Consider the following 26,790-nt stretch of genomic DNA (forward strand, 5'->3'; position numbering starts at 1 on the left):
GACTTTGGTGCTAAAACTGGGAGAGTCCCAAGCAAACTGGGATGAACTCATCACCGTAAATTTAGAGAAAATGTTTTAAGCACTGCTGGGAGAGCCTATGTGGTGTGTCCTTACAGCAAATATTTGGGTAACAATCTCAAGATTGCTTAAACTCGCCATGCCTCAGTTGCCTTCCTGGCCTCAGTTCCATATTGGTAAATAAAGATCATAAATATAACCTATCTCATAGGGTTACTGTGAAGATTTGACGTATATTTAAGGTGTCTAGAGAAATGTAAGTTGCTTTAAACAGACTTGGCAGATAGTCAGTGCTCAGTTCATGCTTATTATTAGATTTTTAATTTGTTTCTTGAGGTCAGGATGCACATCTAATATCTCGGCATCACCCCTTCCCCAAAATGCTTAATACGCTGCCGTAAAGTAGAATAAACACTCATCAAATAGCCATTGATGGCTGAGCCCAGCAATCCCAGTTGTCCTGGCTCTGGTCTGGATGTGGAAGCCAGTCTCTGAGGCCTCCCAAATATGGTCAATGTGGTGCTTCCCAGTTCAGAATAGGCACTGACTGCTTCAGGTCCTGATTTCTGGCCTGTCTGTCATCCTGCTGTGAAATATGACATCATTAGATGGTGTCATCTCTGGCCAGAACCCGAGTACTATCTCGAATTGTTTTCCCATGATTATCTTTGCAAAGCCGTTGGGTTCTGGGTTTTCCAAACAGCACAGCCAAAAAGAAGGCTTCAACATGGGATTTAAGCTATATGGCATCAAGACTGGTTGCCTTCCCACTGCCAGCATCCTTCTGCTCTTTTGTTTCCAGCAGAACCTGCCTCCACCATGCTGGAGACAGATAATACCAGAGACTCACTTTCCCAGCTTCCCCTGTGTCTAGAGCAGGTGACCCATTCCTGGCCAATGGGACCAAAGAGAATACCTGCCAAGGGATTCTGGGACAAAGTTCCTCCCTCCTTTTCTGATATTTACTACTTGGAGCTGAGGGGGCCATTGCAAGACCATGACAGAGAATCAAGAGAACTACAAAGAAGATGGAATTGGATGGAACATAAAGAACGAATATGTGAGTCACTGCTGCTTTGAAGTCATTTAACTGCTGAATTAACCAAGTCTGGAACCTCCTGCCTCCAGACCTCTTATTATGTGAGATTTATCACTAGACCCCTGTTATTTAAGTCATTTTTAGTTGGATATTTAGTTTCTGCCCTGGAAAATATTCTAACTGACACAAATGAGTTCTTTGATGGCCCTAGGAAGAATTAGTCCTTAATTAGGCATAATCCCATGTTCTTTCTTCAAGACCCCTGCTGCCAAAAGCCAAGGGTAATCTGTCACTTCTAGAACTTCTCTGGCTGGCTCCTGCAGACAGTATAGTTTGATGGTTATGAGCACAAATCCAGGAGTCAGATCTTGGCAAGTGTGAGCTTTGGCAAGTTACTTAAACTCTCAGTATCTTAATTTTCTTCATCTGTGACCTGGGACTGATGATAATAATGCATCTAACTTGTAGAGTTTTGTGTTAAATGAATAAACACACAAAAAGTACTTGCCTGGCTCATAATATGCACCATAGGTGAGAGCTGTTTCGCTTATTTACTATTCATTTTATGTAACCTTGTGCTGTTATAGATTTACACACACATACACACACACACTTCTTCCATTACTCTTTCATGTCTCAATGGTTGTACTTATCATCCATAAAGAGAAATTCCATTTTCTAAAACAGCACATTTCTAGGAGCCAGGGAATATGCTTTTTCACTCGCTAGCTGTGCCATGAGCACTTCACTTATTTTCTCAGTATTCAGGTTTCTTCATTTGAAAAAGAAAGCTGGCCAGGTACAGTGGCTCATGCCTGTAATCCCACCACTTTGGGAGACCGAGGTGGGTGGATCGCTGGAGTCCAAGGTGGAAGGATTGCTTGAGGTCAGGAGTTCAAGATCAGCCTGGGCAATGTAGTGATACCTCATGTCTACTAAAAATAAAAAAAAAATGAGTCAGGCATGGTGGCATGCACCTGTAGTCCCAGCCACTCGGGAGGCTGAGGCTGGAGAATCACTAGATTTAGGGAAGCCAAGTGAGCTGTGCAGTGAGCTATGATTGTACCACTGCACTCCAGCCTGGGTGACACAGTGAGACCCTATTTAAAAAAAAAAAAAAAAAAAAAAAAGGAAGAAGAAAGAAAAAGGAAGGTATTGTCTTTATTTCAGTTTCCCCCAAAAAAGACCCTGATAAAGTGATAGTCATTTACTTGGGAGGTGATTCAAGGAAACTCCAATAATGGAGTGAGAAGGTGAGCCTGGAAAGGAAGGAAAGGCAGGGAAGCCATTAAAAGGTACATTATCAAGCTAACTTCCTGCTATGGACAAAGGGACAACAGGGCTTCATCCCACGAAGAGCTCTCAGCATAGACCACCCCATGCCTCAGAGGTACGCCCGCAAAGGAAGAGCCTGCTGGCTATTTAAGCACCATCTGCCTTCAGGCATTGGTTGAGAGCTGCTGGGGATGGTGGTGCATTCAATCTCAGGCTCTCCTCCCTCTGTGGGTGGGCTGAGCAGGCCCAGCCTCCAGAGGAAATTGGCAGTCAGCTGAAAGTGGGGCAGCACATACCACAATGGGAAGGTCTGAGGGGGGGCCTCTCTAGGCTAAAGCGGTGATTGATTCAACTCAGTAAATATGTTTTTGCGGGGGAGAGAGGGAAGTGGCAGAAGCTATTCTGTCCAAAGAACTTTGCTAGCTAAGCAACAGGATACGAAGATGAGTAAGAAATGGTTCCAGACTTTAAGGGTGTCACAATTCAGTGGCAGAGACAGGCATGTTAACAAATATTATGTTAACAATCTTTACCGTGTGAGGAGTCCAAGACTAGAAGTTTGTTTATTTTTACCTAACAGATTGGTAAATAGTGAGGCTATGGGAAAACAGACACTCTCATGTATGGTTGCTAAGAGGAACGATTTGCCAATGTTTTTCAAAAATACAAATGTGTTTGTTTACCCTTTGACCCAGCAATCCATCTTCTGGGAATTTATCCTATAGATCTGCCTGTACATGAACAAAATGATGAATGTACAAGGTGATTCACTGCAGCATCATTGTAATAACAAAAGACTAGAAATAATCCAAGCGACCATCAGGAGGGACTGGTTAAATGCAGTGGAGTAATTTGCAGCTGTATAAAAGAGTGAAGGAGTCTTCCCCAGAATATATTGTTAAGTTAAAAAAAAAAACAAAATGAAAAGGCAGAGTATATATGGTGAGATAGAGGATTCAGAACTGATCAAGGAAAGGACATGACCACAAAATGACAGTAGCACAAATGAACTTTGTTTGGATGGTGCTTGGTTGGGATACATGAGTGAAGTTCTTCACACCAGGAGACCTTCTAGAAAGAGCAGCATGGAGCCACCACCCAAAAGAGGAGGAGAACAAGGGCATTCCCAGGGGAGAGGGAAATTGGAGAAGTGGCTCCTGCAGGTAGATGATGTTACCCAGTAAGAAGGTGGGGAGTCTTTGGGTGACAGAGCTTGAATGGGCAGCAGTGGCTTGGTGTCTTTCGTATCCCCAAGGTTCATCTTATCTATGGCTTGCAGATGTTGGGTACAGCTTCATGGGATGTGCAGGGCAGGCAGGCTTTAAATAGCTAAAAATATGGTTATTTGGGCTACATTTAAGGCAACCAGATGTATATGAATTTGAGTTTAGTGCCAGAGGGCTTTGAGCTAATTGTCCTAGCCTGCTGTGAAGAAGTAAACAACATGGGGACCAATATCCAGGGTCCCCCACTTTTAGCCCATTTATATAACAGCATGTAACATGTTAACTCTATGTAAGAATGAGGGAGAAATCAGAACATATATGTGTTTGTACATAGTTCCATAAAGAAACATTGGAAGTATATGCAAGAAACTAATAAAAGGAATGAGGCAAAAGGATGGAGGACAGACCAGCTTATGGATGCCAGTAAGATTTCTAAATATATTTTTATACCATTTTGACTTTTGAACCATGTGAATGTCTCACTTTAAAAAACAAGTAAAATTAAAGCAAACAAAGAAGAGGGTTGTCCAAAGTTCACAAGCATCATGGAGGCAGGTGGTTAACACTGTTGGAGGGATGGGAGATTATGGTTTTAATGCAATCACATCATTCAGGTATTTATTTGCTGTCCACCTTGTCCTAAAACTTTAGTTCTGGCACATAGTAGGCACGTGGCAAATATCTTTTTGAATTAACAAGTAAGCAATGCAGAATTTGAGAAGCTAGTTTTCTGCATCTTTCTTTCTTTTTTTTTTTTTTTGGAGAGACAAGGTTGCAATCTTGTCTAGGCTGGAGTGCAGTGGTGTGATTATAGCTCACTGCAACCTCGAACTCCTGGGCTCAAGTGATCCTCCCACTTCAGCCTTCCAAGTAGCTGAGACTGCAGGCATGCCACCATGCCCAGCCAATTTTTAAAAATTTTATAGAGAAAGGGTCTCACTATGTTGCCCAGGCTGATTTTGAACTCCTGGCCTCAAGCAATCCTCCTGCCTCGGCCTCCCAAAGTGCTGGGACTATAGGCGTGAACCACCACACCTGGCCAAGAAGCTAGTTTTCAAGTTCAAATGCAATTTCTAGGGGCATTTTATAAAGTGTAAGTTGCTATTCAAAGAAAATAATTGTTTTTATGTTTCTTACATTCCCTACAGAGCTTAACAAAAGTATCCTGCACTTCTTAGACCCTATTATTGAACAAATGATTTAATTAAGAAATAATTTCCAGATTTCTGCTGTGATGGTATTTTTCCACTTAGGAGGCTTAGTTTTAAGTAAATTTCAGTTTCAAAAAGCCCTTTTTTTCAATTATTGGTTTATTCAACAAATATGTGTTCAACGCTTACTATGACCATGACTGACTGAATAGCCACCAAATACATGATTAAATCTCAGTCTCTTTTTTTTTTTTTTTTTTTTGAGACGGAGTCTTGCTCTGTCACCCAGGCTGGAGTGCAGTGGTGCGATCTCAGCTCACTGCAAGCTCCGCCTCCTGGGTTTACGCCATTCTCCTGCCTCAGCCTCCCAAGTAGCTGGGACTACAGGCGCCCGCCACCTCGCCCGGCTAGTTTTTTGTATTTTTTAGTAGAGACGGGGTGTCACCAGGTTAGCAAAGATGGTCTTGATCTCCTGACCTTGTGATCCGCCCATCTCGGCCTCCCAAAGTGCTGGGATTACAGGCTTGAGCCACCGTGCCCGGCCAAATCTCAGTCTCTTATCACACATCAGATTTTCATATCATTTATGGCATATGTAGGTATGTCAGGCAGTAAAGAAAACCTGTAGAATTTATTCTTTTTTTTTTTTTTTTGAGATGGGGTCTGCTATGTTGCCCAGGCTAGAGTGCAGTGGCACGATCTGGGCTCACTGCAAGCTCTGCCTCCCGGGTTCATGCCATTCTCCTGCCTCGGCCTCCCAAGTAGCTGGGACTACAGGTGCCCGCCACTACCCCTGGCTAATTTTTTGTATTTTTAGTAGAGACGGGGTTTCACCATGTTAGCCAGGATGGTCTTGATCTCCTGACCTCATGATCTGCCTGCCTTGGCCTACCAAAGTGCTGGGATTACAGGCGTGAGCCACCATGCCCGGCCAGAATTTATTCTATCCTTATGAACAGTGCTTGCTTAAATGTAATCCTGAAGTTTTTTTGTTTTGTTTTTGTTTTTTTCTTTACTGAGTACAAAAGAATATTCGTTTCTGGAAAAAGATACCTGCAATACATATATCCAAAAAGGATTTATAACCAGAATATATACAAAATTTCTCCAAATCAATAAAAGAGGACAAAAAACAATTTAAAACAGAGCAAAAGATTTAAACAGGCACTTTATAAAATAGGATATCCAAATGGCCAATGAGCATGTAAATATGGTGTTCAACATAACTGTTAATAGAAAAATGTAAAGTAAAACCACAGCAAGATATCACTACATACATGAGAATGGGTAAAATTTTAAAATCTGACAATGTCAAGTGTTGGTGAGGATGTGGAGCAACTGGAATTCATATACTGCTGGTGGGAATTTAACATGGTACAGCTCCATGGAAAAATGTTTGGCAGTTTCTAATAAAATTACCACTTGACCCAGCTATTTTAAATGAAAACGTGTCTGCAAAAAGATTCATATATGAAGGGCAACAAAGGCCTGGTCCAAATGTCCCTCCCTCCTCTGGGCTCTTTGTGGGCATTTGTTTCATACCACTTTCACCAATACACTTGATTGGGTGTCTATTTCTTAGCTGGATTACGAATTTTCATAGAGCATAAATGTGATGTGTGTTAGCTACTGCAGCTACCAGGCATTCTTTTTAAAAAATCCCCAGAGTGTGGCCGGGCGCAGTGGCTCAAGCCTGTAATCCCAGCACTTTGGGAGGCCGAGACGGGTGGATCACAAGGTCAAGAGATCAAGACCATCCTGGCTAATACGGTGAAACCCTGTCTCTACTAAAAAAAAAAAAAACTAGCCGGGTGAGGTGGTGGGCGCCTGTAGTCCCAGCTACTTGGGAGGCTGAGGCAGGAGAATGGCATGAACCCGGGAGGCGGAGCTTGCAGTAAGCTGAGATCTGGCCACGGCACTCCAGCCTGGGCGACAGAGCAAGACTCCGTCTCAAGAAAAAAATAATCCCCAGAGTTTAACTTATGGCCTGCTGCCTAGTAGGCACTCAATAAACGTTGAATTAATGAATCACCTCCATTTCAAACTAGTCATTTAAAAAAAGAGCCAGTGCCATGTTTTTACCTTCTGCTAGCATTGCATGTAGTGCCCCTTTAGGCTAGTCTGTGCAGGATGGGAGCATTTTCATTGAACTATATAGGTTTAAATAACCATATGCACGATGCAGAAATTAGAACTTGAAAGTGATAAACAGTGTCTGATTCAATACACAGTAGCCTAAATGTAAGCCAGTCATGGTGAGTTATGCCCTGTCATATACATACGTAAATATACATATACATATGTATGTAAAACGAAGCAGAATCAGTAGTTCTTATGGGCAACTTACTGTGCTTAGCAGCTGCCAAAAATTCACTGGAAACCCCTAAGCGGTCAGACTCGTGGTGCCTGGAAAGCAATCCAAAGTAAATTAACTAGTGATCATACAATATTCTTATTCTCCCGGATCATCTGTTTGCTGGCATGAAGAGTGGGTGGGAGGAATTGTAAAAGAGAGAAAAATAAAGCATCAGAAAAAGCTGTAGAACACAGCAAGAATATCTTTCCCGGAAGGTCTCTGGGCCCCATATCCTAATTATTTTGTTCCATCCTCCCCACTGAATACAGAATTTCTGAAATAATGCGGGAGTTCAATTGGTGCAGTTTAGTCCAGCCTGAATTGAGAATAACTCTTTGTTCTTAAAAGACTCTACAGTGTACCAAGAACAAGGAAACACTTTGGAAATAACAATTCTGTGATGCCTCCCAGGAATAGATGATAATCCTAAAAGCATATTTCCATTTCTAACTCCAAGGGCACTTTAATAATGGAAGTCATGTAAGTAGCTAACCTTGGAACATTTAAAATCTGAGTACAATGTCTATGGCATATTCATATTTTAACAATCATTTTTAAATACTCAAGATTCTACCAAAGTCTATTTTTCTTTCTCCATGATAGATAACATTGGATTGTCACATCACGCTTCATTTATTTCACATACGTGTGAGATAAAATTAAACTCAGAATGATTTTCTGCTATTTATTGTTTTGACATACTATTTTTACATTTAGTACTGAATGTGAAAAAAAAAACTCTAATGCCATTTTCTTTAAGAAACATCACACGATCTTGCTGAAATGTTCATTAATATTGGGTTAATGGAGCTTTGGATTAGGATCCTAAAAATTTCGCTGTTTTAAATTTTCAAAATGCAAACAACGACCTTTCCCCTTTGAGTATTTTCAAGAGATAGCTATGAATTAATTAGTCAGTTTTATAAACACGAATGTTCTTCTCTAATTTGTAAGCCAAAGAAAAGTTACTTTTTTTTTTAACAAGTTCCAATCAACCATACAGTTTTAAATTCGGGGCCCTAAATCTGACTCTCAAATTCTTGTTCCAGGGTATGTGACAGAGCTCCCTCCTGGTGGTTTTTAAAGATGCTGGAAAGAGTGGTGGGGACATGGAGGCCTTAGAAGAAGCCCTTGCAGTGTTGTCTTGCGCTTTCCTGGGGACTGTTGGAATCTGCTGCAGGGATGAGTGAGTAATTAGACTGTGTCTCCTCTGAGCTGTTTGACTGAGCTGTCATACATTTTGCCTCGTTTCCAAATCCTCCTCTGTGTGGTGCGTGATGTGTACTTCCTGCTGCTTGGCCTACCTGCCTGAAAACCACCACACCATCACAAACTACCAGTTTTAATAAAATTACAGAATTCAAGTGACAAGCACAACTGGCCTACTCAGCTGTGGGAACCAATGCAACTGATTTGAAGTAAGCATACAGCCCAACTGGTGAGAGAGAAATGCTCAAGGTTGACAGAGAGAGTGGCCTATTGGCTATAGGTGTTCAGTGTTCCCTACCAGTGTGCAGAAGAGGAAATGGAGGCTGGTGAATCCCTGGTTTTGGTTTGGCAAAGTGTCATACCAGAGCTTCTGATGTACTTAAGGCAGGGCTGGTTTTGGAGAAAATTGTAAAGAAATGTGCTCACTTCATGTTTTGGGGAGTTTTATTGAGGTATAGTTCATAAATAGGGATTATATATATTTAAGATACACAACTTGATATTTTGATACATGTAGACATTGTGAAATGATCATTGCAATCAACCGAATTCACTTATCTATCACCTCATATATTTTCTCTTCTTTCTTTCTTTCTCTTTTCTTTCTTTCTCTCTCTCTCTTTTCTCTTTCCCTTCCTTCCTTCCTTCCTTTCTCTTTCTCTTTCCCTCCCCTGCCCCCTGCCCTCCTCCCCTCCCCTCCCCTCCTCTCCTCTCCTCTTCTCTCCTCTCTCCTTCCTTCCTTCCTTCCTTCCTTCCTTCCTTCCTTCCTTCCTTCCTTTCTTTCTTTTTCTTTCCTTCTTTCTTTCTTTCACTGAGTACACTTGATATCTACCCTCTTAGCAAATTTCAAGTATATAACACAGTATTATGACAACACAGTAGTCACTCTACTGTATATTAGACTCTGAGCACTTATTCAACTTGTATAACTGAATTTTTATCACCTTTGACCAATATCTCCCCACTTTTCCCCCACCTTAGCAACCACCATTCTACTCTCTATTTCTAAGAGTTTGACTATCTTAGATTCTACAAGAAACATGCTCAGTTGGTTTTGATGCCCTGATCTTGCAGCATTCTCTGCCCACTGGCAGACACTCACAGTCCTTGAGTTTCCCTAGCTTCTCAGGGCCTCCCACCAAGTCTTTGCACCCAGGACAAGACGCTGCCTCAATGCTTCTAGATCCCATTTCAGTGGATGGGATTTTAGGGCCTGAGAGTACAGAATTTTAAAAAATAAAGTAAGTGCAGAAGTATGAGTCTCTAGAATGCATTTCCTTGCAGTGTACTGGCTTTTGCTTGATCACCCTTCATTATTTGCTAGATACAGAGCTAAGTCCTCATACAAGGAAGAGTTGCAGAAAGAGAAAATGAAAGCATCCTTGCCCTTTGGCAGCTTACATTCTAAGAAAATTTGAAATGCATGTATAATTTCTAATTAACCTTTAGGAATAAAAACAAACACGGAAACGAAGTAGGAAACGTACCAGAGAGAACGTGGCCGTTTTGAAATGCCCTTTTCTCTCAACAGTCCTTGTGATTTCTAGAATTATTGGGTTTTCTTCTTAGGCTATCCCATTAAACCATGCAAGGTAAGGTAATGGAGAACCAAAAATGTCCCAGTTTCTTCTTCAATAAGTGGGTCTTTGTAGGTTGAGTCCCAAGGACCTTGCCAACAGTAAATGATCATATACTTGTTGATGTGTATTATGATTGTGTGTGCTTATTTCTTTTAATCTTGCCTCCTTGGCTAGACTACTATTTCTTTTTGTTTGTTTTGTTTTGAGACGGAGTCTCTGTCACCCAGGCTGGAGTGCAGTGGCACAATCTTGGCTCACTGCAACCTCTGCCTCCTGGGTTCAAGCAATTTTCACGCCTCAGCCTCCTGAGTAGCTGGGATTACAGATGCCAACCACCAGGCCCAGCTAATTTTTTGTATTTTTTAGTAGAGACAGGGTTTCACTATGTTGGCCAGGCTGGTCTTGAACTCCTGACGTCAGGTGATCCACCCACCTGGGCCTCCCAAAGTGCTGGGATTACAGGCGTGAGGCACCGCGCCAGGCCCTAGACTATTATTTTTCAATCATAGTACCTTTTCCATTTAGAGTCCACACAACTTCAGATCTTTGTCCCTAATGGGTGTATGTTAAATGCTAATTTACATATGTTATGTATGTTATGGCAAACTGAGCAAGTATGGTCATTACAGGCAAATGCTTCACCTGTGGCTGTGATTTCTACATTGCTGTATACACAGCACATCTACTCCCGGGCTTGTTCCATTTTCAGACCTTGTGTGATGACCCTCAGCACAACAGAAAGTTCTCCAACTGGTAAACTTTCCCTATGTGACTCCTGACCCGTGGCCTGCCAAGACTGGCCCAGAGACTATCGCCTGCCCTTTCTTTCTTTTAAGCCCTCCTAACAATGACCGTGCTGTCTCTCCTAGTATTCTGTGTGCTTCTAACATTCTGCTTTAGGAATACCGTACTGTCTTTCAAGAGGCTAATTAGAAGGAAACAGAAATTGGGCTGTTGAAGACGATTCCTAGTCATGTTCTAAAAATAACAGATTGTTGAGGCTGTGTTGGAAGTAGGCTTCTTGAAATGCACACACTGCCCTTGTCTGATCATTGTCTATTGTGTTGAGTAAGGTGCTTTATGTACAAGAACATACAGGCCCAGAGAGATCCATTGCCACCATTTTTAGTTAAAGGTCATAATAGCGTAGCCCCAAGGGTTTCACTTTTGAGTCTGTCTCAGTGGAACTGATCTTGGAAATTGCTTCCTCCCACAGTCTTGTCATTATCCCATTTTCAATTCGCCCTGCACACTGGCAGATAGCATCTCTTTGGAAGATGGATGGGGGCTGCAAATGGGTAGGGACTGCGGGCTGGGGGTGAGCCCCTTCTCTGAGCTCCTCTTGTCTTCACCAGGCTTTTAAAGTGCACAATCATTTTTTCTTTTATTATATAAAGGTGGCAGGTTTATGTACAGTTAAGGAAGAATCCTTAGCAGGTGGCTAGATTTTTATTTCTGCTCGCTGCAGGTGGAATGGGGAGAACTAAAAGGATAACATAAATTAAAACCCAAGCAGGTGGTTTCATGCTTGGGGACCGAGTTGGAAACATTGCTACTTGGAGGTGATACGAAAATTAAAATAAGGAAACATGGACAGGCTTCGATTACTGTGACAGATAATGTCAAGAACTTCTTTCCTGGCAGGGTAGATTCTGATGTGGACTAAAATGGATTTGTGTAGTTATTGCCTTATGGTCTGTGGAAAAGTAAACATCCAGACCAAAATAATCTCTCTACCTATTTTGGAGTAGTGAAAGGAGACGCACCACCCCTGGCCTTTGGAATTGTGTGTCAGGTTGGAGCCACAGTCTTACTCTTGGGAGTGGGCAAACCCTATCATCAGGCCCTGTTTGGAGGGAGTCATCTCCTCCACAACCCAGGACTCTTTACACAGGGAAGAATACCACCTTTTGGCAGAGGCAAGAGCACTTCATGTTAGTGACCCTTCATGTGATGGGGGATAAAGGGACAACACTCTTGTCTCCTGGCGTCCAGTAATTTTCATCATGTTAGAATAAAAGGAAGATGCCATCGAGACAAACGAGGAATTATTCTTAGTTTTGGCAAGCCCTAAAACAGTGATGGGGGGCTGAAAAGTTCACATGGAGTAGAAAGTTATTGCCAAAGTACTTGATCGCACAGGCCCATGATCCCACAGTGCATAGATTGACTCTGTAATTCGGTCTCCATAGAAGTTGATTCGGCACCACTTTTGCACCGAGTGGGTGTGGCTGTCACAAAGAGAAAGCTAGTGGGAGCAGAGATAGTTGATTTATGTAACAACTTTCATGCCTCATAGAATGTTCCATTCTCTAGAAAAAATAATTACCTGCTTATGAGCAATTCTTTGGAGCAGAGCTCTGCTTCTTTTCTGCATAGTACAAACTTTATTTATTTCTAACTTTTGCCCCTGGGCCTTCAATTTGTAGTCCAAATATACTACAGAAACATGAGACCTTTAAGGCAGCCAGGCACAAAATGTCGAATTGAAGGGAAAAAAAGCAAGTTTAAAAAAGAGAAACCATGAATTGTCTTCTTGAAAAAATGACATGCATAGCCCAATTATTCTTCAATTCCTCCATAGCAATTTGACCTGATACTCATTTTTAAAACACAGCTCTCATTCTGGGTGTCCTCTCAGCTTTCTAGGATAGGTTCCTGAAACAAAAGCCAAACAAAAGCCAAACATTCTAATGAAACATGGCCACAAACACTGGTGCAAGAAGTCTCCAAATCACTCAAAACAATGTATATAGCATGATTCGTAGGGAGTACTTTCTAGACGAATGAGCCTTGGGCTTGTTTTTGTCACTGGAAGGAAACGATTGTCTGACATCTTTGGAGATAGAACGTGGCTCTGAGCAATTAAATTATTTTTGACAGAACTGCTTAAGGCAACTTCATATGGTTAGGGGGAAGCCCTTTGAATTATTGAATTGCCTATTTTCCTGCACACAGAATTTCTCACATGAACCAATTTACCATGGGGACAAATAAAGTGCAAAACAGGAAAAAAAAAAAAAAAAAAAAAAAAGCAGAGGCACTTTTTAAGAAGGAATATTTTCTAAGAACCTGGGTGCTGGGGTTTGGAGTGAATCAAGTTTACCAACTTCTCATCTCTGTTCCATGAGGGACTAAAAGCTGGCATTCATGAGATTACTGGAAATGATCCACACACAAAGGAATTTGATAAATGCTAGCTTGGTACCCACTATAATATGTGTTTTGGGTAAGAGAGGAGAAAACGGAGAGACAATGGCAAAATGTACAAAGTCAGCAGTTCTGACTAGGAAGAGGAAGCAATATTCATTCAGCTCATTTGCTGCTCAAAACAAAGAGATCCACTTCACACTAACAGAGTTGTATGGGGGCCTTCTTATCTCTGTGTCTCAGGAGTTGGGGTCTGGGGCCTTGGGTCTTTTTCTGCTCCAGCAGGAGATGCTCTGCTTTGGTTTGCAGCAATAGCAGACAGATGGGGAAACTGGTGCTGTTTGGGGCTCTGCCTGTTTGGTGGTAACTTCTCAGATGAACAAGTGGGCTCCTCTCTGCCTGCAGAGAGCTGTTATCATATATATGACTCTCCAAGAGAGCAGCCAGGATAGGCCTTAGGCATCATTAAAAAAAAGAAGTTGGGGCTGAAGGTGGCTCATGCCTGCATTCCCAGCATTTTGGGAAGCCAAAGTGGGAAGATTGCTTGAGGCCAGGGGTTTGAGACCAGTCTGGGTAATGTAGCGAGACCCCATCTCTACAAAAAGAAGAACAAAAAATTAAAAAAAAAAATTAGCCAGGCATGATGGCCTGGCCTGCATCTGTGGTCCCAGCTACTCAGGAGGCTAGGTTGGGAGGATCACCTGAGCCCAGGAGGTTGAGGCTGCAGTGAGCTGTGATGGTGCCACTGCACTCCAGCCTGGGTGATGGAATGAAACCCTTTCTCCAAAAAAAAAAAGAAAGAAAAAAGAAAAGAAAAGAAAGAAAGGAAGAAAGAGAGAAAAAAAAGAAAAGAAAAGAAAAGAAAGGAAAGAAAAGAAGTTAACTAAGTTGACTCTCACCCAGAGGCTTTCCCTTCCCTGTGGCCATTAGCTCTTTCTCCTAGCAGAGTCTATTAAGCTCATAGAGTCTGTATTAGTCTGTTTTGCATTGCTATAAAGGAATAACTGAGACTGGGTAATGTATATTAAAAAAGAAGTTTAATTGGCTCACGATTCCGCAGGGTGTACACAAAGCATGACACCAGCATCTGCTTCCGGTAAGGACCTCAGGGAGCTTACAATCATGGCGGAACGTGAAGAAGGAACAAGCTATCACGTGGTGAGAGGGAGCAAGGGAGAAAGGGAGATTGTAGTCTCTTTTTAACAACCAGAGCCTGCTGAACTCATTACTTGGGGGAGGGCACCAAGCCTTTCATGAGAGATCCACCCCCATGAGCCTCACCTCCCACTAGACCCCACCTCCAACATTGAGGACCACATTTCAACGTGAGATTTGGAGAGAACCATATCCAAACAATATCAGAGTTTATTCTCATTCAATGGTTAAAGAAGGATTTCAAAACTTTGGCACTACTGACATTTTGGGCAGAATCATTCTTTGTTGTTAGGAACTTCTGTGTGCACTGTAGGATGTTTAGCAGCATACCTGGTCTCTGCTCACTAGACGCCAGTAACAACTAATAATTTATAAATCTGTGTCTGTCTCATGAAATATTTGGAACATAGATATACTAAATAATTAGTTGCTATTTATTTGAAATCAAAATTGCACTGAGTATCTGTATTTTATCCGGAAACGCTTCTTGGGAAATAAAAATTGCCTAGCTTGAGAACCACTGGGCTTAGGTATTTTCTCCTTGAGAGACCAAAGGAATCAATTTCTAACTGTAAAACTTCCACTTCCGCAAGATGGAGGGTGAAGATATAAAATGGTCAGTAAGTACACGAAAAGATGCTTAGCATCATTAATCATTAGGGGAATGCAAATAAAAACCATAGTGAGATAACACATCACACCCACTTGGATGGCTGTATTCAAATAGACAACAATAGCAAGTGTTGATGGGGAGGGGTAGCTGTTTGGAAAGCTGTCTCCAAACAAATTTTGCTCTTGGCCTCACAACACATACCTCTCTGGACTAATGACATGATGAGGGTTAACCTTCCCAAAATGGAAGAAAACATACCATGAGAACAAAACATGAACTAATACCTTCAGAAAAAATCTCTGCTACAAATCTAGCAGGTTCCCTTGCTTTCTCTGCTTCAAGTTTTCCTTGCTTCCACCCACCCTTCATATCGCTAAGACAGTGGTTTTTCTAAAACAGCAACCTGATTGTATGGCCCTACTCCTTGAAAATATAATGGCTGCCAATGACAATGGCAGCGTCCAAATGCCTTCCAATGGCAGTCAAGGTCTTCTGCAGTGTAACTCCAACTCACGCTCCCAGTCTGTTTGTTAATAACAGTCTCTTTCGCATATAATTCATGTAGCCTACAATTCACCCACTTGCAAGGTACAATTCCATGTACTTTTAGTGTGGTCAGAGTTATGCAACTGTCATCCCAATCAATTTAGGACACTTTCATAAACTCCAAAAGAAACCGCATATCTACTAGCAGTCACTTCCCATTTCCCCCCAAAATCTTCCCCCCATCCCTTGGCAATCAATATGCTACCTTCTGTTTCTGGCTTATTTTCATATATTTTTAATTAAGGTAAATGGAAATAGACTAACGCTTTTTGAGAGTTTTTCTGTACCTTTGTTCAGCTCAGCGGATCCCTTGGGAAGTCTGAGGGTAGGTTAGGAGGGACTGAAATAAACAAGATATTGTTTATATTAAAGGTCAGACCTGTGTCGGCCACACGTCTGAAACATTTCACCCCCTTATCTACTTTTATCTCAAATATATGTACTTAGTATATTTCCCACAGTTCTTATCAGTCCCGTACTAACTAGTTACCACTTGTAGGATTAATTATCTTGTCATAAAAGGCATTAGCTGAAGTAGAAATGTGCACAATCAAAACTCTTACTTTACAGCCAATATGTAAAAATGCTAGCTTTAAGGCTAGCGTGAATTGATGTGATTTAAAAAGTTTTATTCCACTGTCTAATTGTGAAATAATATCAGCAAGGCTTGTTAAAAGCAACAAAAAACAATTTGTAATCAAAAAAACTATTTGTAATCAAGATCTCATTTCTGTGTGTTTTTCCCAACATAGTACAACAAATAATAGTAGAGGCCCTCTCTGGAGGCTTTCATAAACTTCTCAGCCTAGACTGTGGGAGACTGAGGCCTGTAGACCCGTCTCAAATCACAAAACCGTTCGATTGATTCTGGCTTAAATGGCTCTACAGCTGAACACAGAAGGAAACAAAGAGGAAAATGGTGAGTAGTGACATCAAATGTGGAGTCACATGATTTTAAAGTTACTTATTCATTCAGTATGAAATAATTACTTCATTAAAAGCAATCCTCCAAACATAATAGTATTAAATTACAGTGCTCAAGGCTCTACATGCTCCTGGGTAAATTGAAGAGCCTCTAGATTGAATTCATTTTTCATCCTCTACTAGGTTTGTATTGGCTTTTTCTAGCCAGAGGACTAAGAAGAAGAGAAGATAATGAAGGAGACTGGGAAGTTTCCATCTGTATAAATTCTAATGACTTGCAAAGCTAGCTCTTTCAAAATTACGACATGAAAGGTATTGAATAAGAGTTTACTCTTCTGTTTGGATATTCCCCAAACAGAAATTATATAAGGAGCAGCAGTATTTGCAGTGATCGCATCAGTGGTCAGCAATTTCAGTTTAATTTTTGTTAATAATGGTCATGTCTACCACTGACAGAAGAAAAGCATTAAGAGATCATCTTGTCCTGCCTTGAGGCAGGTAAATGTCTGAATCATCCAGAACAGATGGCCTTTCTTTCCTAAAGGTTCTAGGGGGCTAAGTGGGGGAGGGAAACTGCAGCTTAACTTGATGAACAAGAGAGTTTAAACAGCAATTCAACTCAATTTTTACCCATCCTTCACTTTTGTCTGATTTCTCTAAGTGACCTAAATTCCCTAAACGATCTTGTCCACCCAGCTGAGAGAGAGAAAATAGGAACATGGAGTTATAGTGCACACTTTCTTGTGTTAAAAATGAAATTTCATTTTATTTAGGGTAGTTTTGCCTCAGGCTATCTATTGCCAGTGTTTATAATTACGTTTCCTAGATGATATGATCATGGTAATGTCAGAGGTGTTTAAACCAGAGCAACTCCATCTTGAATAGGGGCTGGGTAAAATAAAGCTAATAAGTTAAGACATTTTAAATTTCAGGATGAGACTGGAGGTCAGCACAACATACAGGTCATAAGGACCTTACTGGTAAAACAGGTTGCAGTAAAGAAGCTGGCCAAAACACACAAAAACCAAGATGGTGATGAGAGTGATCCCTGGTTGTCTTATACTCCCACAAGCGCCATGACAGTTTACAAATGCCATGCCAACATCAGGACCGTATCCTATATGATCTAAAAAGGGGAGGCATGAATAATCCACCCCTTGTTTAGCATGTAATCAAAAAATAACCATAAAAATGGGCAAACAGCAGCCCTCGAGGCTGCTCTGCCTATGGAGTAGCCATTCTTTTTATTCCTTTACTTTCTTAATAAACTTGCTTTTACTTTGCACTGTGAACTCGCCCTGAATTCTTTCTTGTGCGAGATCCAAGAACCCTCTCGTGGGGTCTGGATTCAGACCCCCTTTCCGGTAACAGTAATGTGGCTGATCACCTGTATGAGAATATCCAATGTATTAACTATGAAAATAAATGTTGTTTAATAATAATACTTTAAAACATTAATATTTCATTTTTAAAGTGCTTTCCAGAATACACGGAACTCCTCCATATTATATTCATTTAATGTTCAGCAACCGTCTAAGGTATATCTGGCAATTCCAGTTGCATAGATAAAGAAAATGAAATCTCAGGAAAGTTAAATGACTTAGTAAAAATAACTCTGCTAGAAAATATCAGTACTCTAATCCAGGGATTAGCAAATTACTCAACCCTTTGGTCAAATCCAGCCTGTCACTTCTTTATGTATTGCCCTCAAGCTAAGAATCATTTTAACATTATTAAATTATTTTTAAAAATTCTATGACATTGGACTATATGAAATTTAATTTCCGTGTCCATAAACAAAGTTTTATTGGAACCCACATGTCCATTTGTTTACATATATTCTATGGTGCTTTTTCATGCCACAATGGCGGAGTTGAATAGTTGTGACAGGGACCAAACGGCCCACAAATCCTAAAATATTAACTGTCTGACCCTTACAGAAAAAGTTTACCAACTCCTGCTATAATTCAACCTTAAATTGTACCCTTGGATGACTTTTACTAGATGGACATATGGAAAACAATAATAAAAGAAAGACGGTTCTTTGGAATTGGCGTTGACCTTGCTACTTTGTCAAACACGCAATCAAACCCATGAAATGATTTCAATAGTATTCAGTGATCTTTTGCAAGATCACAAGACCATAAACTAAACAATTGTTATTTTCACTCTGTGTTCCCAGCTGCTCTAAAAACATTTGAATTATTTGGAGTCTTTTAAAAAAGAATATATCAATACAAAATCATCAATATTTCAGGAATCATTATGGAATTTTTAATATGCAAATCTGTCCATAGCATCTGTTGAGACTTCTTTGAGAGTGGTTTATTATTATTATTATTATTATTATTATTATTATTATTATTTTTGAGATGGAGTCTCACTCTGTCTCCCAGGCTGGAGTGCAGTGGCGCGATCTCGGCTCACTGCAACCTCCGCCTCCTGGGTTCAAGCAATTCTCTGCCTCAGCCTCCTGAGTAGCTGGGATTACAGGTGCCCACCACCACTCCCGGCTAATTTTTTTGTATTTTTAGTAGAGATGGGGTTTCACCATCTTGGCCAGGGTGGTCTTGAACTCCTGACCTCATGATCCACCCACCTGGGCCTCCCAAACTGCTGGGATTACAGGCGTGAGCCACCGTGCCCGGTGCTATTTTTAAGGGGGAAATTAAGTATGCATGGTTTAGCAATTTAGCTTAACCCTCACTCTGCCTCTTGAAGTATTCAGTTGGCTACTTCTAAACAGCCCACAGGCCTTTCATTTTGTTCTTAGAAATACTTTATTCACCCCATTTGCCAAGCCAACGGTACACATAGCTGGTTTAGAAAATGTGACATGAAAATGATTTTGTAAAATTGAAGGAAAATAATGCTTGCTTTTCATTACCACACGAGGGAAACCCCCCTCCCCAACACCCTCCCTGCCACTCCCCCGACCCGCTGCTGCCCCAGTTGAATAGTCCTCCACTTCATCAACACTTCAAAAGGAAAACCTCCAGGCCATTAGCATCATTCATCTCTGGGAGATAACTCTCATTCATCCTTACCAGATAACTCAGTTTTGCTTGAGTAGAGTACTTGAGTTGCTAAAGAAATCATTTTACTGAGACGTAATTTACTTACAATGAAATATACTGATTTTAATGTTTACTTTCATAAGTTTCACAAATGCACACATGCATGTAACCTGCCTCATCAAGATATAGAACATTTCTAATCACTCCAGAAAGCATCTACCCTGCCACTTCGGGTTAGTAACAGCCACACCTCCCTACCCCCAACCCCAAGCAACCACTTATCTGATTCTGTTACCACAGATTAGCTTTATCTGCTTTAGAGCTTCACAAAAATCCAGCGGGTTCATTTTGCCCACTGCCGAGACAGAGCCGATTTATCAAGACAAGGGAATTACAATAGAGTTTAATACACGCAGAGCCGGCTGAACGGGAGACCAGAGTTTTATTATTACTCAAATCAGTCTTCCTGAAAATTTGGAGACTGGGGTTTTTTGAGGATAATTTGGTGGGTAGGGGGCCAGGGAGTAGAGAGTGCTGATTGGTCAGGTTGGAGATTAAATCATAGGGGGTCGAAGCTGTCCTCTTGCACTGAGTTGGTACCTGGATGGGAGCCACAAGACCAGATGAGCCAGTTTCTTGATCTGGGTGGTGCCAGCTGATCCGTCGAGTGCAGGGTCTGAAAAATATCTCAAGTATCAATCTTAGGTTCTACAGTAGTGATGTTATCCCTAGGAGCAACTGGGGAAGTTTAGAATCGTGTGGCCTCTGGCTGCATGACTCCTAAACCATATTTTCTAATCTTGTGGCTAATTTGTTAGTCCTGCAAAGGCAATCTGGTTCCCAGGCAAGAATAGGGTTGTTATCATCTTTATTTCAAAGTTAAACTATAAACTAAGTTCCTCCCAAAGTTAGTTCGGCCTATGTCCAGGAATGAACAAGAACAGCTTGGAGGTTAGAAGCAAGATGGAGTTGGTTAGGTCAGATCTTTTTCAGTCATAATTTTCTTACTGTTACAGTTTTTGTAAAGGTAGTTTCAGAATCATAGATTATAAATTCTTTTGTGCTTGTCTTTTTTTTTCTTTTTTGCTGAGCAGGTTTTTAAATTTGTCCATGTTGCTATATGTATCCATAATTTGTTCGTTTTTTATTGCTTAATAGTAAGCCATTGTAAGAATATACTACAGTTTATCCATTCTCTTGATGGACATTTGAGCTATTTCTTATTTTTAGCTATTATAAATAAAGCTGCTACAAATATTTTTCTACAAGACTTGTTGTGCACATATGTTCTCATTTATCTTGGATAAATACCTATAGATGGAATTACCGGGTCATAGGGTAGGTATATGTTTAACCGTTTAAGAAACTGCCAAAGGGTTCCACAAAATGGTTGTATCACTTTAAACTCCTTCCAGCAATTTGAGAGTTCCATTTGTTCCACATCCTTGCTAACAGTTGATAATGTCTGACTCTTTAATTTTAGTCATCTTAGTGGGTGTGTAGTGCCATCTCATTGTGGTTTTAACTTGCATTTTCCCTGATGCTTAAAACTGTTGAGCATCTTTTTAAAAGATATGTTTATTAGTCATGGTTCTTTCATGAATGTCTGTCCAAGTCGCCCCCATTTTTTATTAAGCTACTTTTTATTGTTAAATTATATGAATTCTTTATATGTATATATTTTTTTGAGGCGGAGTTTTGCTCTTGTTGCCCAGGCTAGAGTGCAATGGCATGTTCTCGGCTCACTGCAACCTCTGCCTCCCAGATTTAAGCGATTCTCCTGTCTCAGCCTCCCAAGTAGCTGGGATTACAGGCACCCACCACCATGCTCAGCTAATTTTTGTAGTTTTAGTAGAGACGGGGTTTCACCATGTTGGCCAGGCTGGTCTCGAACTCCTGACCTAGTCATCTGCCCGCCTGCCTCGGCCTCCCAAAGTGCTGGGATTACAGGCGTGAGCCACCACGCCTGGCCGAATTCTTTACATTTTTAACATGTAAGTCCTTTTCCAGTTTTATATGTTGCAAATATTTCACCCAGTATGTGGCTTGTCTTTTCATTGTCTCAGTAGGGTCTGTTGAAAAGCAGTTTTTAACTTTAATAAAGTCTAATTTATCGATTTTTCCTCTCATGGCTAAAGCTTTCTGTGCCCTCTCTAAGAGATCTTTACTTCCTGCATGGTTACAAAGATATTCTCCTGCCTTTATTTTAGAAGCTTTATAATTTTAGCATTTATATTTAGGTCTATGATTCATCTTGAATTAACTTTTTGCATGTGATGTGAGGTAAGAGTCAAAGTTCTTATTTTTAAAAATATGTACATCCATTTTGTGTAGTGCCATTTGCTAAAGATGTATTAGTATTTTTATTTGCATTATTTAGATGAAGAAATTGAGACTTGAAAAAGCCAAGCATTTTGCCAACTCACATGGCTGTCCACGTGACTCCAAAATCTATATTCTTTCTCCCATCACAGCACTTTCTATGTCAGTTATCAATATGACAGGACGTCATCAATCCCTCTCATTCTGTCCCTTTCCTCCTGAGCAGATGAAAACAATATACCCTTCACTGTTTCACTAGTCCTTCTTTTGTGGCATCCCCAACCCCTATGACCAATACTTTAAGCCTGGCCATGATGATCTTTCAAAATTTATTACATACTAAATGTAGTACAGTGAATGAAAGGAAAAACCCACTGAAGACACTGTGTCTGTCAGTCAAGAAAATGAGCATCTTTATATGAGAGATTAGGTTGATAGGCATTAATTAGACGTTCAAACTTTTCTGCAGAGATCCCATAAACTAGTACAAAACACTCAAGGGCTGAGAGGACGAATGAGGAAGAGTGGAATTTTGAGGACTTGTAGATTCCAATGTTATGTCTGCAGATGTTTGTGCTAACCCAAGTTTGAGAAATCGTGTGTTAAAAGTCAAACATGTCACACAGGCAGATCACTTGGCACCAATGCAATGATTAAGAGAAATGCAAATGTGCACCTTGAATTTGAATAGCAGTATGTGGTTGTATGATGGTTGACCAGGTAATCTAGAATATGCTATGTTATTATATATTTTCTGACATTTTAAAAATAATTTTTAGTTAAGCATTATAAATTAATAGAAAATAGGAAAAAAATAATGTACTATCTTAGATTTTTTTTTTTTTTTTTTTTTTTTTTTGCAATTCTTCTTTTTTTTTTTTTTACTTTAAGTTCTGGGATGCATGTGCAGAACGTGCAGGTTTGTTACATAGGTATACATGTCCCATGGTGGTTTGCTGCACCCATCAACCTGTCATCTAGGTTTTGAGCCCTGAATGCATTAGTTATTTGTCCTAATGCTCTTCCTCCCCTCGCGCCCCACCCCTCAACAGGTCCTGGTATGTGATGATCCCCTCCCTGTGTCCATGTGTTCTTATTGTTTAACTCCTACTTATGAGTGAGAACATGCAGTGTTTGGTTTTCTGTTCTTGTGGTAGTTGGCTGAGAATGATGGCTTCCAGCTTCATCCATGTCCCTGCAAAGGACATTAACTCATCCTTTTTTATGGCTGCATAGTATTCCATGGTATATATGTGCCACATTTTCTTTGTCCAGTCTATCATTGATGGGCATTTGAGTTGGTTCCAAGTCTTTGCTATTCTAAATAGTACTGCAATAAGCATACGTGTGCATGAGTCTTTATAGTAGAATGATTTATAATCCTTTGGGTATATACCCAGTAAAGGGATTGCTAGGTCAAATGGTATTTCTGGTTCTAGATCCTTGAGGAATCCCCACACTGTCTTCCACAATGGTTGAACTAATTTACACTTCCACCAACAGTGTAAAAGCATTCCTATTTCTCCACAGCCTCTCCAGCATCTGTTGTTTCCTGACTTTTTAATAATCGCCATTTTAACTGGCATAAGATGGTATCTAATTGTGGTTTTGATTTACATTTCTCTAGTGACCAGTGATGATGAGTTTTTTTTTTTCATATGTTTGTTGGCCACATAAATGTCTTCTTTTGAGAAGTGCCTGTTCATATCCTTCACCCCCTTTTTGATGGGGTTGTTTGTTTTTTTTCCTATAAATTTGTTTAAGTTCCTTGTATCAGCTTAAGGAGTTTTGGGGCTGAGATGATGGGGTTTTCTAAATATACAATCATGTGGTCTGCAAACAGAGACAATTTGACTTCCTCGCTTCCAATTTGAACACTTTTATTTCTTTCTCTTGCCTGATTGCCCTGGCCAGAACTTCCAATACTATGTTGAATAGGAGTGGTGAGAGAGAGCATCCTTGTCTTGTGCTGGTTTTCAAAGAAAATGCTTCTAGCTTTTGCCCATTCAGTATAATATTGACTATGGGTTTGTCATAAATAGCTCTTATTATTTTGAGATATGTTCCATCAATACCTAGTTTATTGAGAGTTTTTAGTATAAAGGGATGTTGAATTTTATTGAAGGCCTTTTCTGCATCTATTGAGATAATCATGTGGTTTTTGTCATTGGTTCTGTTTATGTGATGGATTGCGTTTATTGATTTGCATATATTGAACCAGCCAGGGATGAAGCCAACTTGATCATGGTGGATAAGCTTTTTGATGTGCTGCTGGATTCAGTTTGCCAGTATTTTATTGAGGATTTTCACATCAATGTTCATCAGGGATACTGGCCTGAAATTTTCTTTTTTTGTTGTGTCTCTGCCAGGTTTTGTATCAGGATGATGCTGGCCTCATAAAAGGAGTTAGGGAGAAGTCCCTCTTTTTCTATTGCTTGGAATAGTTTCAGAAGGAATGGTACCAACTCCTCCTTGTATTTCTGGTAGAATTCGGCCATGAATCCATCTGGTCCTGGGCTTTTTTTGGTTGGTAGGCTATTAATTACTGCCTCAATCTCAGAACTTGTTATTGGTCTATTCAAGGATTTGACTTCTTCCTGGTTTAGTCTTGGGAGGGTGTATGTGTCCAGGAATTTATCCATTTCTTCTAGATTTTCTAGTTTATTTGCGTAGAGGTGTTTATAGTATTCTCTGATGGTGGTTTGTATTTCTGTGGTATCAGTGGTAATATCCCCTTTATCATTTTTTATTGTGTCTATTTGATTCTTTTCTTTTCTTCTTTACTGGGCTAGCTAGTGGTCCATCTATTTTGTTAATCTTTTCAAAAAACCAGCTCCTGGATTCATTGATTTTTTTTGAACAGTTTTTTGTGTCTCTATCTTGTTCAGTTCTGCTCTGATCTTAGTTATTTCTTGTCTTCTGCTACCTTTTGAATTTGTTTGCTGTTGCTTCTCTAGTTCTTTAAACTGTGATGTTAGGGTATTGATTTTAGATCTTTCTAGCTTTCTGTTGTGGGCATTTAGTGCTATAAATTTCCCTCTTAACACTGCTTTAGGTGTGTCCCAGAGATTCTGGTACATTGTCTCTTTGTTCTCATTGGTTTCAAAGAACTTGTTTATTTCTGCCTGAATTTCGTTATTTACCCAGTAGTCGGTCAGTAGCAGGTTGTTCAGTTTCCATGTAGTTCTGCAGTTTTGAGTGAGTTTCTTAATCCTGAGTTCTAATTTGATTGCACTGTGGTCGGAGAGACTGTTTGTTATGATTTACATTCTTTTGCATTTGCTGAGGAGTGTGTTACTTCCAATTATGTGACCAATTTTAGAATATGTGATATGTGGCGCTGAGAAGAATGTATATTCTGTTGATTTGGGATGGAGAATTCTGTAGATGTCTGTTAGGTTCGCTTGGTCCAGAACTGAGTTCAAGTCCTGTATATCCCTGTTAATTTTCTGCCCTGTTAATCTGTCTAATATTGACAGTGGGGTGTTAAAGTCTCCTACTATTATTGTGTGGGAGTCTAAATCTTTTTGTAGGTCTCTACAAAGTTGTTTTATGAATCTGGGTGCTCCTGTGTTGGGTGTATATATATTTAGGATACTTAGCTCTTCTTGTTGCATTGATCCCTTTACCATTATGTAGTGCCCTTCTTTGTCTCTTTTGACCTTTGTTGGTTTAAAGTCTGTTTTTACCAGAGACTAGGTTTGCAACCCCTGGCTATTTTTTTTTTTTTTTTGCTTTCCATTTACTTGGTAAATATTCCTGCATCCCTTTATTTTGAGCCTATGTGTCTTTGCATGTTAGTTGGGTCTCCTGAGTACAGCACACCAGTGGGTCTTGACTCTATCCAATTTGCCATCTGTGTCTTTTAATTGGGGCTTTTGGACCATTTACATTTAAGGTTAATATTCTTATGTGTGAATTTGATCCTGTCATCATGATGCTAGCTGGTTATTTTACACATTAGTTGATGCAGTTTATTCATAGTGTCATTGGTCTTTATATTTTGGTGTGTTTTTGCAGTGGCTGGTACCAGTTTTTCCTCTCCATATTTAGTGCTTTCTTCAGAAGCTCTTGTAAGGCAGGCCTGGTGGTGACAAAATCCCTCAGCATTTGCTTGTCTGGAAAAGATTTTATTTCTCCTTCACTTATGAAGCTTAGTTTGGCTGGATATGAAACTCTGGGTTGAAAATTCTTTTCTTTAAGAATGCTGAATATTGGCCCCCACTCTCTTTTGGCTTGCAGGGTTTCTGCCGAGAGATCTGCTGTTAGTCTGATGGGCTCCCCTTTGTGGGTAACCCAACCTTTCTCTCTGGCTGCCCTTAACATGTTTTCTTCATTTCAACTTTGGTGAATCTGACAATTATGTGTCTTGGAGTTGCTCTTCTCGAGGAATATCTTTGTGGCGTTCTCTGTATTTCCTGAATTTGAATGTTGGCCTGCCTTACTAGGTTGGGGAAGTTCTCCTGGATAATATCCTGAAGAGTGTTTTCCAACTTGGTTCCATTCTCCTCGTCACTTTCAGGTATACCAATCAATCATAGGTTTGATCTTTTCACATAGTCCCATATTTCTTGGAGGCTTTGTTCATTTCTTTTCATTATTTTTTCTCTAATCTTGTCTTCACACCTTATTTCAGTAAGTTGATCTTCAATCTCTGATATCCTTTCTTTGGCTTGATTGATTCAGCTATTGATACTTGTGTATGCTTCATGAAGTTCTCGTGCTGTGTTTTTTAGCTCCATCAGGTCATTTATGTTTCTCTCTAAACTGGCTATTCTAGTTAGCAGTTCCTGTAGCCTTTTATGAAGGTTCATAGCTTCCTTGCATTGGGTTAGAACATGCTCCTTTAGCTCAGAGGAGTTTGTTATTACCCAGCTTCTGAAGCCTGCTTCTGTCAATTCTTCAGTCTCATTCTCTGTCCAGTTTTGTGCCCTTGCTAGAGAGGAATTGCGACCATTTGGAGGAGAAGCAGCATTCTGGTTTTTGGAATTTTCAACATTTTTACACTTGTTTTTCCTCATCTTTGTGGATTTATCTACCTTTGATCTTTGAGGCTGATGAACTTTAGATGGGATTTTTGTGTGGGGGTCCTTTATGTTGATGTTGTTGCTTTCTGTTTGTTAGTTTTTCCCCTAATAGGCCCCTCTTCTGCAGTTCTCCTGCAGTTTGCTGGAGCTCCACTCCAGACCCTGTTCACCTGGGTATCACC

At 40.3% G+C, this 26,790-nt stretch overlaps 1 long non-coding RNA gene across 1 annotated transcript in view; it reads left to right on the forward strand.

Annotated features, from left to right (window-relative positions):
• The first annotated feature begins 992 nt into the window (after positions 1–992).
• The window catches only part of LOC139360883 (uncharacterized), a 52,465-nt gene continuing 26,667 nt past the window's right edge, over positions 993–26,790 (forward strand). Inside the window, exons 1-2 of the long non-coding RNA XR_011618426.1 lie at positions 993–1,078; positions 8,115–8,251. This is a non-coding gene — a long non-coding RNA (uncharacterized lncRNA). The remainder of the gene's footprint in view (positions 1,079–8,114; positions 8,252–26,790) is intronic.

The sequence above is a fragment of the Macaca nemestrina genome, chromosome X (genome assembly GCF_043159975.1).
Source record: "Macaca nemestrina isolate mMacNem1 chromosome X, mMacNem.hap1, whole genome shotgun sequence".
Taxonomy (NCBI): domain Eukaryota; kingdom Metazoa; phylum Chordata; class Mammalia; order Primates; family Cercopithecidae; genus Macaca; species Macaca nemestrina.